This window comes from Rhinatrema bivittatum, chromosome 6, assembly GCF_901001135.1.
Source record: "Rhinatrema bivittatum chromosome 6, aRhiBiv1.1, whole genome shotgun sequence".
In the NCBI taxonomy this organism is placed as follows: Eukaryota; Metazoa; Chordata; class Amphibia; order Gymnophiona; family Rhinatrematidae; genus Rhinatrema; species Rhinatrema bivittatum.
The window spans coordinates 201,806,430-201,822,909 of NC_042620.1; the positions used below are offsets into that span (position 1 = coordinate 201,806,430).

Below are 16,480 nucleotides of genomic sequence, written 5' to 3' on the forward strand. Positions count from 1 at the left end.
TTTTGATGAATGATCCTGAATGTCGGTTAGAAATTATCTGGATAAGTTACAATGTCTATTCACTGACATGGCGAAGCCACTGAATATACATGTGTGTGTATATATATATATATATATATATATACGCACTTAGGGGTAGATTTTATAAAGTTGCGCATGCCCATCCTTGTGCGCATGCTACCCAGCAAGCACACATGGACATGCGATTTTATAATATGCGCGCGCAGGTGCGCATATGTTATAAATTTGGGGGTCGGCGCACACAAGGGGATGCACAATTGTGCAACTTGCGCGCGCCAACGCCCTCAGCCTTCCCTCATTCCCTACCCCCTAGCCTGACCTTCTTACCCCTTCCCCTAGCCTTCCCACCCTCTAACCCTAACCTAACCCTTCCAAAGTTTTATTTTACCTGTTGCGCCTGCCTGAAAGCAGGCGCAAGTAGCGCGCACCGGCACCCTGCCGGCATGCGATCCCCTGGCACAGCAACAAATGGCTGCTGTGCTGAGGGCCTCTAGCACCGCACCGCCCCCGGACCACCCCACCTCGCCCCCTGCCCACCCACTCCCCGATGCCCTGGGACATACACGCATCCCAGGGATTTACGTATGTGACCGGGCCTTTTAAAATAGGCCCGGCTTGCGGAACCTTTTTAAAATCTGGGCCTAAGCTGGATAAGTCTACCTGGCTAAGTTTAGACCTGAACCAAAAGGTTTTAAACTGGGGACAATTGTGACCTAAAATTACTGGATAAAGGAGCTCAGAAAGGACACTTGGATTTTGCCTGTGAGCAAATTTGCCAGGTAAGTGTTCCAGTTAGCTTCTGGACAACCTGTCATGCAAGTGGTCCTTTCAAAGTTTCTCAGAAAGACCTCCAGGTCCTCCCTACTTCTTTTTTTTTTTTGGTTAATATTTATGTATAAGCTTTTATAAATACAAAGCACATACTCATTACTTTGTAACATTAATATGAAATGGTAAAGAAAAAACATACACAAAGCAAAACAAGAAAAAAAAGTAATAAGCAACATTAATATTAAATTGATACCATTCTAACAAAGGAAATTTAAGAGGGAGGCGAAGAAAAACAGAGGAGCAAACTAAGACCCATAAGGAAAGGGCCTTAGCAGTGTAAATCACCTTGAAACAAAATCAAGCCTGTTGCTGATCAGAGGGGACAGGAGAAGTTAAATTCATTTTTTTTATCAATAAATGATCTAAGTTGCTTAGGAGAGAAAAAAATATAATTATCAAAATGATATTTAATATGACATTTACAGGGGTATCGTAGCATAAAGGAAGCCCTCAATGCCAGTATCTCCTGTCTAAGCATAAGAAACCCTCTCCTCTGCTCCTGAGTAAACCTAGATAAATCAGGCAAAACACAGATTTTCTGACCATGAAATTCAGAATCTAAATTTCGAAAATAAGATGAAATGACCTTACTTATATCACTATCAATTACAAAGAAAACAAGTAACGTTGCATACTCAATTATTTCGTATCCAGATGTTACAAAACGTTGGGACACATTAAGAGAAGGCAAATTAGAACATTATATAAGCAGGAAGAAAAATTGGGAAAATTTATGAAATGTAAATTCAGACCTTCTAGAGAAATGTCCACGCTCCTGAACCAAACTAGACTGAGCAGCAGCCAAATTATTCAAATCTTGCTGCATAAAAGCAATGTTTATCTCATGCTCAGAAATCTGAAGGTCATGAGAATAAATCAGAGGATAAGAAATGTAAATTCAGACATCTAGAAGAATTTTCCAGAAGTTCAAGCCTTCTAGAGAAATTCCCATGCCCCTGAACCAAACTAGACTGAGCAGCAGCCAAATTATTCAAATCTTGCTGCATAAAAGCAATTTTTATCTCATACTCAGAAATCTTAAGGTCATAAGAAGAAACCAGAGGATCCAATTTAGCAGAAAAGGAGTCTATTTTTCGATAAACCATGGTCAGATCCTGACCAAATCGAAAGAGTATATCCCACAATGATTCCAACTTTACATCTGCTGGCTTTGGAGGAGATTTCAGGTCCATCTCAACTGTAGAGAAGGTAGCTGAACCTGATGCTGGAAACAAGTAATTCGATCCCGCAATGGAATTCACAGCAGGAGCTTGCTGCGAAGAAACAAACTGCAGAGAGGGTGAAACCAAAATATCCAACAAAGATGAAAATGATGCTGGCTGCTCAACAACCCCTCCGACGTGGCTTGTGAGTCATCACTCTGCACCGCAGAAATTGACGAAGGATCATTGCATCTGATTGCCGGCAGCAAGGCTTGAGGCCGGGGACTGAGATATACCTCTCCCCCTGGAGAGACCAGCGTTCCTCCGCCAGGACACTCAATGGGGATGGACACACAAAAGCCGTAATCAAATGCTGTCCCTCAAGGTAAAGGGTTTTGGGAGGCTAAACCCTAACCTTTCCTTTTCTCTTGGATGCCATAATAAGGAAATCTTGACAGAAGTAACCAAAGTAAGAGAAACAGCTCTCGGCGTCTCCATTCAAGCAGCCATCTTGCACCCAAAACCTACCTACTTCATTTTAAATATGACAGAAGGTACCAGATTAACTCAGGTTGTGGTAGCTTGCATGACTTGAGCAACCTGTGCCAAATACTTCTTGTAAATTTTGCCAAGTTCCTGGAGCTGCTGCTGACATAAAACCAGAACATTATCACCATGTTAGTCTATTGGTCCTGGTTGTCCATGAATCTGTAAAAGACTCTATACTGTTCCCAAGCACCTACTCAAGAACCCTTCCCTTTCTTTTCTTTTTTTTGTAAACAAAACCTTGCCTGCTCAGCACTGACTTACTGGTAAGTCCATTTCCTAGCCTGTTTAAATCCTTCTCTCAGGCAGCTGCTGTTTCTAGGGCCCCAGGAAACAAAAAGAAAAAAAATTCTTCTGTTTGTCATGGGTTTACGGCCGAGCAAGCTTAGTTCAGAGAATCCCAAACTGACACAATATGTAGCACAGTGTGTAGTCAGAATGGTCAAAGAATGGACACAGGCTAAAATTCCCCAGCAATCTAAATTCCCCAGCAATCTATTCCTACCATTTCAAAGATATACTATGTTGAACCGAAATCAGCTTCACAGCAGAATCCTAATTTAGAAACATCATTGAATTTAACAGGGGTTATAGAGTCAACTATAGACATAGTAATATCCACTAGAGCTGTGTTGCATGTATCATTTTCCTTTGCCATTGATAGAGATAATGTGTTTAGACTATATATGAGAAATAGAATGAATCTCTTTCATGGTAGTAGAATATGGATTTATCCAGATCTTTCTAAACCAACTCAGGATAGAAGGAGGAAATGTTTAGATCTAAGATCAGAGGTTGAAAGAAAAGGTGGGAAAATGCTAGTAAAAGGTGGGAAAATGCTAGTAAAATTCCCCTGTAAGTGTGAGGTGGAAATGCAACAACAAAAAATAGCATTTTTTGAGGTTTCACAGTTACGAGTATTTTTAGACTCTAAACCCCAAGAGAATGCAGTAGTAGATGCTTGAGGCTTAAGTTAGGAATTATACCTGTCAGTAATCTCAAGAATTTCAAATGTTTATTGGGTGTAGGGCAACCTCACATCTTTTCCTCGTATATTACCCTGTTACATAAACTTCTAAATTATTATGTAATGTGAATATCAGATTTTGACAAGTATTTCTTTATCTATTCAAAAATTAGAAAATCTGTATTCATTAGTTGAATTTTGTTTGTAAATTGAAAATGCATAAATAAAAAATTAAAAAAAAAAAAAGAATGGACACAGGCTAGGCTCTAGCTGGATATTTATTAACTTTTATTAATTCACAAAAGAAAAACAACTCTGCACACCTTCACAGCTTATTAAAAAAAAGAAGCAGTATAACAACTTACAGTCTCTTGGTCTGGGCCTTTCCTAAAGTTCCTCCTTTCCCCAGGGTCTCCTGTTCCCTCCTGGGCCTGGCTAGATATACACCTTCTCAGGGACCTCCTCCCAGACTAGGATTCCCTGTTGTCTGAGGCTTAAGGTGGACTGGGTCAGATTTCTGGTTCTAGTCCCGTAAGATATTCTGTGGTTTTCTTGTGAATACCTCTTCACAGTGAAATATATTAGTGTAACATCTGCATGAAGCTTTGTCATCACTTTTACCCAACAACACTCGTGACACAAAATACAAAGAAACTAAATAGTGATTGACAAAAACAAATCAGGAAATGAGTTTACATGCACTTTAATTGGTCAGTTACTAACAAAGCAAATCCTTTCTCTCTCTTCCCCCCAGCATCTCCAAAAAATAAAAAAGGAAAATTGGTTCTTACTTGCTAATTTTCGTTCTTGTAGTACAGGGGTGAGCAATTCCGGTCCTTGAGGGCTGCAAACCAGTCGGGTTTTCAGGATATCCTTAATGAATATGCATGAGAGAGACCTGCATACACACTGCCTCAGTTGTATGCAAATCTATTTCATGCATATTCATTAGGGGTATCCTGAAAACCCGACTGGTTTGCAGCCCTCGAGGACCGGACTTGCCCACCCCTGCTGTAGTATCACAGATCAGCCCAGACTCCTGGGTTTTACCTCCTCTCCAGCAGGCGGAGACAGACCAATTTCTGTGGACTCTGTCGTATACCACTGAGGTGCCCCCTAGAGTATGTCAGTATTCCACTGTATCCAAGCAGAACAAAAATAAAAATTCACAACTGTCTCTGAACAACCTCCCCCCGAAGAACAGAGGAAATAAAGAACTCGTAACTGAAACTGAAAAACAATGCCCTATAATTCTGAACCTAAACAGGGGGGCATATGAAACTGACAACCAGAAAAGATGAACTACTGGCCAAGCGGACTCTCCCTGGGTGGGACTCTGGGCTGATCAGTGGTACTACAGGAACGAAAATTAGCAGGTAAGAACCAATTTTCCTTTCCCTGTACGTACCCGGAGCAGCCCAGACTCCTGGGATGTACCCAGACTTCCCTAACCAGGGTGGGACTGCGAGAGTCCCACTCGGAGAACACTGGCTCCGAACTCCCCAGGTTCAGGTGCCCGGACATCAAGTCTATAGTGTCTCGCAAAAATATGAGTGGCTTCCAGGTAGCCGCCCTACAAATCTCTTGCGACGGTACCTATTGACATTCTGCCCAAGAAGTTGATTGCGAGCACGTAGAATGAGCCTTAAGCCCGACTGGAATCGGCCGGCCCTGTACAAGGTATGCTGACACGATAGCCTCCTTCAGCCACCAGGCGATAGTTGCCTTGGAAGCTTTCTGACCTCTTCTGGGTCCACTCCATAAGACGAAAAGATGATCCGACAGATGAAAACTATTTGTGACCTCCAGGTAACGCAACAATACAATACACTAAACATACAATTCAAAATCTACGCCGATGACATACAGTTAATGGTACCATACAACACCTCTTGGACTCACACATTATCCTTAGTATCTTTATACCTCACGACTATTGACACATGGCTCTCTCACAATAGACTAAAACTAAATCCAAAAAAAACCAGAAATAGTCCACCTCTCATCAATTACAGATTCATCCATAGGTCCCCCCCCCCCCTCAATTAGTATTTAATGGTAGGGATGTGAATCGTGTCCTCGATCGTCTTAACGATCGATTTCGGCTGGGAGGGGGAGGGAATCGTATTGTTGCCGTTTGGGGGGGTAAAATATCGTGAAAAATCGTTAAAAATCGTTAAAAATCGAAAAAATCGAAAAACCGGCACATTAAAACCCCCTAAAACCCACCCCCGACCCTTTAAATTAAATCCCCCACCAAATAACTTAAATAACCTGCGGGTCCAGCGGCGGTCCGGAACGGCAGCGGTCCGGAACGGGCTCCTGCTCTGAATCTTGTCGTCTTCAGCCGGCGCCATTTTCCAAAATGGCGCCGAAAAATGGCGGCGGCCATAGACGAAAAAGATTGGACGGCAGGAGGTCCTTCCGGACCCCCGCTGGACTTTTGGCAAGTCTCGTGGGGGTCAGGAGGCCCCCCACAAGCTGGCCAAAAGTTCCTGGAGGTCCAGCGGGGGTCAGGGAGCGATTTCCCGCCGCGAATCGTTTTCGTACGGAAAATGGCGCCGGCAGGAGATCGACTGCAGGAGGTCGTTCAGCGAGGCGCCGGAACCCTCGCTGAACGACCTCCTGCAGTCGATCTCCTGCCGGCCGGCGCCGGCCGGCCTGCCTGCCGGCGCCGGCCATACGCGTATGGCCGGCGCCATTTTCCGTACGAAAACGATTCGCGGCGGGAAATCGCTCCCTGACCCCCGCTGGACCTCCAGGAACTTTTGGCCAGCTTGTGGGGGGCCTCCTGACCCCCACGAGACTTGCCAAAAGTCCAGCGGGGGTCCGGAAGGACCTCCTGCCGTCCAATCTTTTTCGTCTATGGCCGCCGCCATTTTCGGCGCCATTTTGGAAAATGGCGCCGGCTGAAGACGACAAGATTCAGAGCAGGAGCCCGTTCCGGACCGCTGCCGTTCCGGACCGCCGCTGGACCCGCAGGTTATTTAAGTTATTTGGGGGGGGGTTCGGGAGGGTGGGGGATTTAATTTAAAGGGTCGGGGTGGGTTTTAGGGGGTTTTAGTGTGCCGGCTCACGATTCTAACGATTTATAACGATAAATCGTTAGAATCTGTATTGTATTGTGTTCCATAACGGTTTAAGACGATATTAAAATTATCGGACGATAATTTTAATCGTCCTAAAACGATTCACATCCCTATTTAATGGTATCACTATCCCCATCTCCAAATCTGCAAAAAATTTAGGTATAACCATTAATTCAGATCTTTCATTAAAACAACACATATCCATAATTACCAGAAATTCATTTTATAAGCTTCAACTCTTGAAACGGCTTCGTCCTCTACTTTTCTTTCACGATTTTCGGACTATACTTCAATCACTCATCTTTTCGGGGCTTGACTACTGTAATTCTCTTTATATAGGTCTCCCAGATAACACACTTCACTCACTTCAACTGATCCAAAACGCAGCAGCACGTATCTTAACAAACTCTTCCATAAAAAATCACATCACTCCGATACTTCAATCATTACATTGGTTACCAATTAAATACAGAATACAATTCAAGATCCTGTCCATTATACACTCTCTCATCTACACTCCTAATTCAATTACCTTATGTTCCATTCTCCGGATTTACAAACCCACCAGACATCTAAGATCACTGGACAAAAACCTCTTAGACATCCCATCACCACGACAGGCCCGTCTTGACATCACCAGAAAAAGATCATTCTCTGTCATTGGACCAATCTTATGGAACGCATTACCAGACTCTTTAAGATCCATATCCAACTCCAAACACTTCAAAAAATCCCTAAAAACACATTTATTTCAATCTGCTTTCCATATATCACACACTAAATAACATAACTACTTCTCCATCACACAGGGCACAACATTATTATATATTGATTTATTTTTTATGTAAACTATTCATTGTTTTAGATTTTATTTTTATTATATATTTTTGTAATTTTGAGCTTTTATAATTTGATAATCTTTATGTTCTTTTAAATTTAAATCTTTATTTACATTTGTTTTTTTTATTTAGTTATGTAAACCGTTTTGATTAAACACTGTTTGTAAAGACGGTATACAAACACTTTTAAATAAAATAAATAAATAAACAATACCCTTTTCACATCCAGCTTATGCAAATCTCTGGCCTCTGGCGAAGAGGAATCCAGCCCCGCAAAGGAAGGAAGCTCCACAGACTGATTTAAATGAAAGGCAGAGACCACCTTCGGGAGAAAGGATGGAACAGTGCGCAAGGAAACACCCACATCCGAAATCCTTAAGAAAGGCTCTCTGCAAGATAACGCCTGGAGCTCTGAAATGCGCTTCGCCGAAACAATAGCGATCAAAAACATCATTTTCAAAGTGAGCTCCTTCAGGGTCGCCCTCTTCAAGGGCTCAAAGGGGGCCAAGCAAAGAGCGCAGAGGACCAAATTGAGTTTCCAGGAAGGATAGGGATTCCTAACTGGAGGGTGCAAGTGCTTCACTCCTTTCAGGAACCTAGCCACATCAGGATGCGAAGCAAGCGCCACCCCCTGCAGCTTACCTCGAAAACAACCTAATGCCACTACTTGAACTCTCAAAGAATTAAAGGCCAGACCCTTGGACAAGCCCGCCTGAAGGAAATCCAGAACTTCCGGGATTGAGGCCTTGGCAGGACGAATGTCACGTTCCACACACCAGGACTCAAAAACCCCCCAGACCCTAACATAGGCTCTGGAGTTAGAGGTTTTACGGGAGTGCAAGAGCGTGGCGATCACCGCAGGCGAATAACTCCTCGAACTTCACTGCTGCCTTTCAAAAGCCATGCCGCTAGACAGAAGCAATCGACCTCGCCAAAATAGACTGGCCCTTGGCGCAGTAGAGTTGGGGACAGAGGAAACTGCAGCGGACCGTCGACAGCTAGAGTCAGAAGATTCGCAAACCACGGACATCTTGGCCATTCCGGAGCCACTAGAATCACCATACCTGGGTGAACTTCTATGCGGCACAACACTTTTCCGACCAACGACCATGAAGGAAAGACGTACAACAGAACGTCCCTTGGCCAGGGTAGGGCCAGAGCATCTACTCGCTCCGCTCCCGACTGAAGAAACGAGGAGCCTTGGCATTGTGACACATTGCCATGAGGTCCATGGATGGCCTGGTCCAACGCTGGCACAGAAGACGAAAGACCTCGTCTGAGAGCTCCCACTCCCCTGGATCCAACTGGTTTCGACAGAGAAAGTCTGCCTGTACGTTGTCGACCCCGGCGATGTGGGAGGCCGCAATTTTGTAAAGGTGCCGTTCCGCCCAGGCGATCAGCAGTCGTGCCTCCGTCGCCACCGGACGGCTCCTGGTTCCTCCTTGATGATTGATATAGCCACTGCTGTCGCATTGTCGGATAGTATTCTCACCGACCGCCCTTCCACCAAGGGAAGGAGAGCCTGCAACGCTAGCCAAACCTCCCTGGTCTCCAAGCGATTGATGGACCAGGAGGATTCCGTCCTTGTCCATTGGCCCTGCACCGCTGCTCCCCGACACACTGCCCCCCCAGCAGAGAGGCTGGCATCGGTTGTGACCACGATCCATGTGGGAATCTCCAAGTCCTTTCTCCGACGTAAGTTGTCTGGACACAGCCACCAATGTAGACTGGCACGCGCCACGTCCGTCAGCGGCAATTGAAGCTGGAATTGCTGGGAAAGTGGACTCCAGCGGGAGAGCTACTCAGACTGCAGAGGATGCAAATAAGCAAAGGCCTACGGAACGAGCTCGAAAGTGGAAGCCATCGACCCCAGGACCTGCAAACAATCCCAGGCCGTGGGCTGAAGCATGGAACTGAATAAATCCACCTGGGAAATCAACTTGGAAAGTCTCTCTTCTGTAAGAAACACCTTGCCCGAGGCCATATCGAATCTGGCTCCCAGAAACTGCAAGGACTGAGAAGAAATCAGATGGCTCTTGTCGGGTTCACCACCCAATCTAAGGAAGTCAACCTCCAGAGGACCCGCTGGACCGTGGTCCTGCACAATTCCTCCAACTTTGCACGAATCGCCAATCATCCAGGTAGGGATGAACCAATACTCCCTCGTGCCACAGGGCTGCTGCTACCACCACCATCACCTTGGTGAAGACCCTTGGCGCTGTCGTGTGCACAAAACTGGAAATGCTGGCCGAGGATCGCGAACCGTAGGTACTTCTGATGATCCAGACGGATGGGAATGTGCAGATAAGCCTCCGTCAGGTCCAACGACGCCAGAAACTCTCCCTTGTGGACGGATGCTATCAAGGAGCGCAGAGTTTCCATTCAGATCGAGGATGGGGTGAAATGTTCCTTCCTTTTTCGGCACAACGAAATAGATTGAGTAACGCCTGTGCCTGAGTTCTCTGGGTGGAACTGGAACAATCGCGCTGAGGTCTTGTAAGTGCAGCAGGGTCTCGTGTACCGCTTGTCTCTTTTGAAAGCACGCGCATTGGGAAATCATGAAGCAGTCATGGATCGGCCGTGCAAAATCTAAAGCATAGCTGTGTTCTATTATGCTTAGGACCCATTGATCGGACGTTACCGTGGACCACTCCTCCAGGAAAAAGGACAGCCTGCCCCCAATCTTTGGAACCGAGGAGTGAACCGGCCGCCCTTCATTGTGAAGGCTTGGAACCCCTGTGAGGTTGAGGGGCGCCATCTCTGGAAGACCTCCAGCTTCGAAAGGACTGGGGCCATGTGTTTTGACGGCTTTGTCCCTGACGGAACGATGAGCCCGTGGAACAGGAGGAGCAAAACGTCGATTTCCCCGAAATCTCGCTCTCTGAGGGAAAGATCCCCTGGTCCTAGGCCTATCCTCCAGTAGCTTATGGACCTTGTTTTCTCCGAGCGACTTGATCATATCATCCAATTGCTGCCCGAACAACAATCTGCCTTTGAAGGGCAGCAAACCCAAATGCGACTTGGAGGATACATCCGCCGACCAATTTCGCAACCACAGGAGACGACACGCAGAAACCGCAGACAACATCGCTCTTCCTGATGTCCGCAAAAGATCATACAGGGCATCCGCAGTGTAAGCCACCACAGACTCCAGCCTCCCTACCTGTAGTGACTGGGCCTCTGTAAGTTCCACAGATGCTTGGAAATCCTGAATCAAGCGGAGACTGGCCCGCTGTGCGAAGCTGCTACAGATGGCAGTCCGGACCCCATGCGCCAAAACCTCAAAGATCTTCTTCAGATATACCTCCAACTTACGGTCCTGCAAGTCCTTCAAGGCTGTGGCCCCCGTTACCGGAATAGTCGACTTCTTCATCACCGCTGAGACCGCAGCATCCACTTTAAGCACCTTGAGAAGATCCAGCGTGTCTTCTGGGAGCGGATACAACTTATCCATGGCTCTGCTCACCTTTAAGCCCAGATCAGGAGTGTCCCACTCCTTGAATAAAAGGTCAGACACCGAGAAGTGAAATGGAAATGACCACGCTGGGCCTCAGAGGCCCAGTACCACCGAATCCATAGTAGCCCCCAGTCTGGAATCCTCCTGAGGGGCCTCAATCCCCAGTTCCTCTAGGATGACCAGAATAAGGGGACCCAGCTCGTCCTTTCTAAACAAGCGCACTACCTTGGGATCATACCCTTCCAACGGAGGGAAGCCCATATGCTTGGATGGAGGAGCCTGGGTATCAGGGTCCATATCCTGATCACGTTCAGGAAGTGGTCGCGGAGAATCCTCCTGATCCGAAGAGTCCGAGGATGTGTTGTCCCTCGGACATACCATGGACCGAAGTGGGCGCTACTCTTTGGGTATGCCCTCCCGATTTTGGTGGCTGAATCCACTTCCTGGCCTCAGAGGAACCTCCTCCTAGCCCTGCTGCTGCAGGAGCCCAGTGAGCAGCCTTGTGCCCCTGTGCCTTATCAGCCCTGCACGCCTTAAAAGCTTTGTGCATCAAAAGTACAAAATCGGAGGTGAACGACGAAGAAGATCCTTCATCATCCTCCTCTTTGACGTCCACCTGCTCAGCGCCAGCCAAACTGCCCCCCCCCCCCCCCCGGAGCACTAGGCCGCTGCGACAACGGGGAGGCAGGAGCCCATCCCCCTCAGTTGCTGTATCCTGTTGCCGCATGGTCCTTAAAATGGCCTCCGTTCCCGCGCTAAGCTGAAACGGGTCCAGGGCCTGACCCGATAAACTCGGGACGCCGAACCCCCGCCACGATCAGGAAGCCCCCCCCCCCCCCCATCGATTTCGCGGGCACAGCGACCCCTGAAGAGCCCTCTCCCCCCGAGAGACACTTGGTGCAAACACCGGTCCGGGAGAACCACACGCAGCACAGGCCGTACCACGTGGCATAAGCAGGGACCTAAATTTAGTCCGGCCGGAGAGAGGAGCAGGAGAAAATCAAAGGCGGACGCGATCAGAGCTGTCCGCGGTCTGAAAACAATAGCTGCGGTGAGTAAGCTAGGCCGGCACAGCAGGAAAATTTAAAGTCGCAGGAACCCAAATTTTTCTTTTTTTTTTTTTAAACCTGATAGGGGGCTAACTGAAGGTGAGAGCCCGAGACCCCCAGGATCATCCTCAGTGGGCAGTTACAGGGTCCTCAACCCTCTGCTCCTGAGCCTCAAAACCAGGGGGGATGGTCCCACCAGGACTTGACAACCCCCTGGGAGGCTAAAATGGGGAACTAGCCGAAGATCAAAAATGTGACCCCTCGCTAGTCAGCCGCACACATGGACTACCCGAAACATAGCAAAAGACCCCTAAGTCCTAACCAAATACCAGACTCCAGGGAAGCACCTCTTCCACCTGCTGGAGACAGAAGAATACTGACAGACTCTAGGGGGCACCTCAGGGGAATACGACAGAGTCCACAGAAATTGGTCTGTCTCCGCCTGCTAGTACCATGTGACAGGGGCCGGCCAATGGCACAGATTCTCTGTCACATGGTAACGGCAAAGGGCCATCGGCGCCATTTTTATTAGTGGCAGCCAATGGCCCGAGAGCAGGAGATCGCTCCCCGTGCCCCCACTGGACCACCAGGTAATTTTAAAAGGTTTGGGGGGGGGGGGTCAGGAGGGTGGGGGAGGCTAAGGGGGTCAATTTAAAGGGTCGGGTGCGGGGTTTTTTTTAATCGGGCCATCGGCGCCAATTTTTTTAGTGGCAGCCAAAATGGCGCGGATGGCCCGAGAGCGGGAGATCACGCCGGGGCCCCCCTACTGGACCACCAGGTAATTTAAAACATTTTGGGGGGGTTCGGGAGGGTGGGGAATTCGTTTTAAAGGGTCGGGGTGGGTTTAGGGGTTCTTTTGGTGTGCCGGTTTTCCCGCCCTCCCCCCTCCCCCGATTTACGATTTTTCACGATAAATCGGGGGAATTTCTATTGTATCACGACTCTAACGATTTTTGACGATTTAAAAAATATCTGACGATTTTTTTAAATCGTCAAAAAACGATTCACATCCCTAGTTGCCAGAAGACAATCAAAGCAATTACTGTTGCAGTTGGACACTGCTGGCGAGATAGTGGACCCTTGGGCCGGATAGGCCGGGGGGCGGAGCCACAGGCAGGAGGTGTTCACCCGGGAACCAGGAGCCCCCCGGGAGGAGCCCGTAGGGCACTGGGACCTCGGGACTTGGCAATACAGGCAGAAAGTCCAGGGACTGAGATATGCTAGACCGGGACCAGAGCAAACAGGGAAAGGAAGTCCAAAGGTACCCGGGAAGCAGGGGACCGGCTGTACAGGGCTGAGGGCCGGCTGAAGACAGGGCAGCGTGCGGCAGCGGAGTCTGTAGCAAACCGGAAGCTGAAGCAGGCTGTAGGCTGAAGTGGAGTCGGCAGCAAACCGGAGGCTGAAGCAGGCTGCAGGCTGAAGCAGAAGCAGGCCGGGGTCAGAGGCTGGCTGCGGGCTGAAGCGGAGTCAGAGGCAAACCGGAGTCAGAGGCAGGCAGCTGGCTGAAGCGGAGTCAGAGGCAAACCGGAGTCAGAGGCAGGCAGCAGGCTGAAGCGGAGTCAGAGGCAAACCGGAGTCAGAGGCAGGCAGCAGGCTGAAGCGGAGTCGGAAGCAGACTGGAGTCAAAAGCAGGAAACGTGGGAATCACCAGGAACGCAACTAAGAACAACTGTGGAGTTGTGAACCTCGTTGCAAGGCAATGAGAGAGAGTTTGAGCGCCGGTTATATCGGGGCTTGGGCATGACGTCAGCAGCACGGGTGGGGCCAGGCTTCCGGGAGTTGAGCGCGCGAGACGGATGAGAAGCAGGCACGTAATGGTGGCCGCCACATGGAGTGAGAGAAGCCCCCGGGGTCCAGAGCAGGCGGAATGCAGAGATTCCTAAGGCGGAGGTAGGCAGGTTTGAGCCCTAAGCGGAGGGAAGCGGTGGAGACCGCAACAAGTAGTGCAGGGTTAAAATGAGGTTTAGACAAATTCCTAGAGGAAAAGTCCATACAACATTACTAGCCAAGGAGTCTATAGAAAGCTATTGCTCTCCATGGAATTGAGTTACAAGAAATAGATCTACTTTATGGTATCTGTCAGGTACTTGGTGACCTAGACTGGCCATTGTCAGAGACAAGATGATGGGTTCGATGGACCTTGGTCTGACTCAGCATGGCATTTATGGTTTTTATATTTTTTCCAAATAGAAAACATTTACATTCAGAGCCAAATCCCATTACTTTGTTTCTTTTTAAATTCCTAAGAAGCCTACCAGAGGTCAAACTCTATTAGCTGCTTTATCATTTTTGCTCTATTTTGTATGAAAAATATCAGATTGACAGCACTGGAAAGTAAAATATCTTACTTGTGATGGATGTTCTCAGAGGGTGATGTGACAGTAACCTTGAACAATCTTTTCTAGACATAATTGAATTTTCCCATACAGTCATTGCCTCATAGATCTTATATATTCGGTAACATAGAAGAAACTCCAGTAGGGGAGGAGGCATCAGGGAAGATGGGCATGTTCAACTGATCACCTGCTGTTCTTAGAGAAGACCTATTACAGCGAAGCAAGTTTGCTTTTTCTGAAGATAAGTACGATGACCACACACCAGTCCCTAGCTAAGGGTTGCCTTCAACAAAAAAGCGAAGTCAATAAGACCATTCTATTGCGATAACTTGGACGATAGCAGCTTAGAAAACAGCCAGGAGGAACAAGGAGGCAGACTCCGGCTGTTTCCTCCTGACTCTCCTACTACGGAAGAGTCAGGAGGGGCAGACTCAATACCTCCAGGTTGGGTGGTAATTTATCACATAAAAAGGTGGAAAGTTGAGGTGGAACAAAAAATATATAAACAGATTCTTTGTATTTAATTAAACATTTACATGGGAATTTCAGAGTAAATGTCGCATCAAAAGAAATTGACATCATTTCTTTTGCGTCTGCCAAGCTATGTCAGGATATACTCTAACCTTCAATTGGAAAAAAGGCTGAATACGTTGTTTAAAAAAAAGGCACAAGACCCAGTCTAGGTCAAACTCAAAAGCAAAAATAACCACCATAGTAGCAGGCTGAACTAAAGTGGTATCCAATGTTTCTAGTAATGTTGAAATATCCAAGTTAGAAGTCAAAATATCCAAACCATGTTCTTGAAAGGAGGCAAGTAGAAAATCTTAGAAATAGGAGGAACTGTAGCCTCTGGAACCTCAAGATGTTCAACTAAATATTTCTTAAGCATATCTTTCGCTGTCACATGAGGGAGTCTGGGAAAATTAATAAAGCACAAATTTCTACTTCGAATTACATTCTCCAGATTTTCAATTTTAAATTGTAAAGAAGAATTTTCCTTAATCAAATATTCTTGAGAGGAAATCAGCCTTTGAGAACATTGTTTTAGATTAACTAAATCTTCCTGAGTAGTAGATTTAAATTATTCCAACTTGGAAATGTTATTTTCTATTAAATTAATCCTTTCAATGATAGGATTAAATTGAAGAAAAACAGAAGTTCCCAAATTGGTTATAACATCCCAAATAGTATCCAGAGTAATATGTTGAGGTCTTACCAGAATAGGCACAGATATCTCTTTTAAAGGAACAGGAGTACTGGCTTGAGAATGCTCCTCCCACATTGAAAATCTCCCGCAGTTGAACCGTCCAAACCTCATGCGGAGCCCCCGACGGCAACGGTTTCAGGGTTTTCAGCGTCTTCTGACCCCGCTTCAGTACATGGGGCATCCACAGCACAGACGTAGCCCCTGCTGACAGGAAACGGCGATCCCCGACTGCTGCCGGGTTCACCAGAAGAACCCTGTTGATTGGAGACAAAGATGTTGAAGAGTCCAAAGAAGGGGCAGGTAAATCAGCCACTGCCTCTGTCTCCAAGGACGATCCATCCAACCTGATTACCCCCAAGACATCAGCATCCATCAGACCCAAAATTGGGTGCTCCAGAGGAGCCATGGGGTAGCATCACTCTTTCACCCGCCATTTCCGGGCTGAATACAGCATCTCAGAAGGAAATTCTTTTGCCAGCAAAGATCAAGCAGAGCAGTGCTCAAGCCAGAGACTCTATGGTGGCCATCTTGGATCCCGAGTTTCTTCTGAGGGAGTTTCTTGTACACTCCCTCACATAATCTCCCCTTCAGTTCATCCTTAATATGGTAAGACCTGCCTGTTCTAGGGTCACCTCTTTAGAAAGGAAATTTGCTTTGGAATTCTCCTTTCATGCCCTATGTTGGACCTTATAGTTGATGGGTTGTAGAGCTAGGAATCATCGCATAACCCTCGCACTGGACTCCTTATTTCTGTTTATCCATAGGAGGGATTGATGATCTGTCACTAGCGTGAATTGCCTTCCTAGCCTCTAAGGTCCACTTGACCACCAAGGCTTCCTTCTTGATTGTCGAGTATCACCTCTCTCATGGCATTAGCTTCTGGCTAATGTACGCCAAAGGGTGTTCTTCACCATCCTTCTCTTGGACCAAGACTACTCCAAGGTCTACCTCTGAGGCATCGGTTTGCACCGGAAG

At 47.1% G+C, this 16,480-nt stretch overlaps 1 protein-coding gene across 1 annotated transcript in view; it reads right to left on the minus strand.

Annotated features, from left to right (window-relative positions):
• IQCA1 (IQ motif containing with AAA domain 1) overlaps nucleotides 1–16,480 on the minus strand; it is a 645,805-nt gene that overhangs the window by 550,818 nt on the left and 78,507 nt on the right. The window lies entirely within an intron of this gene.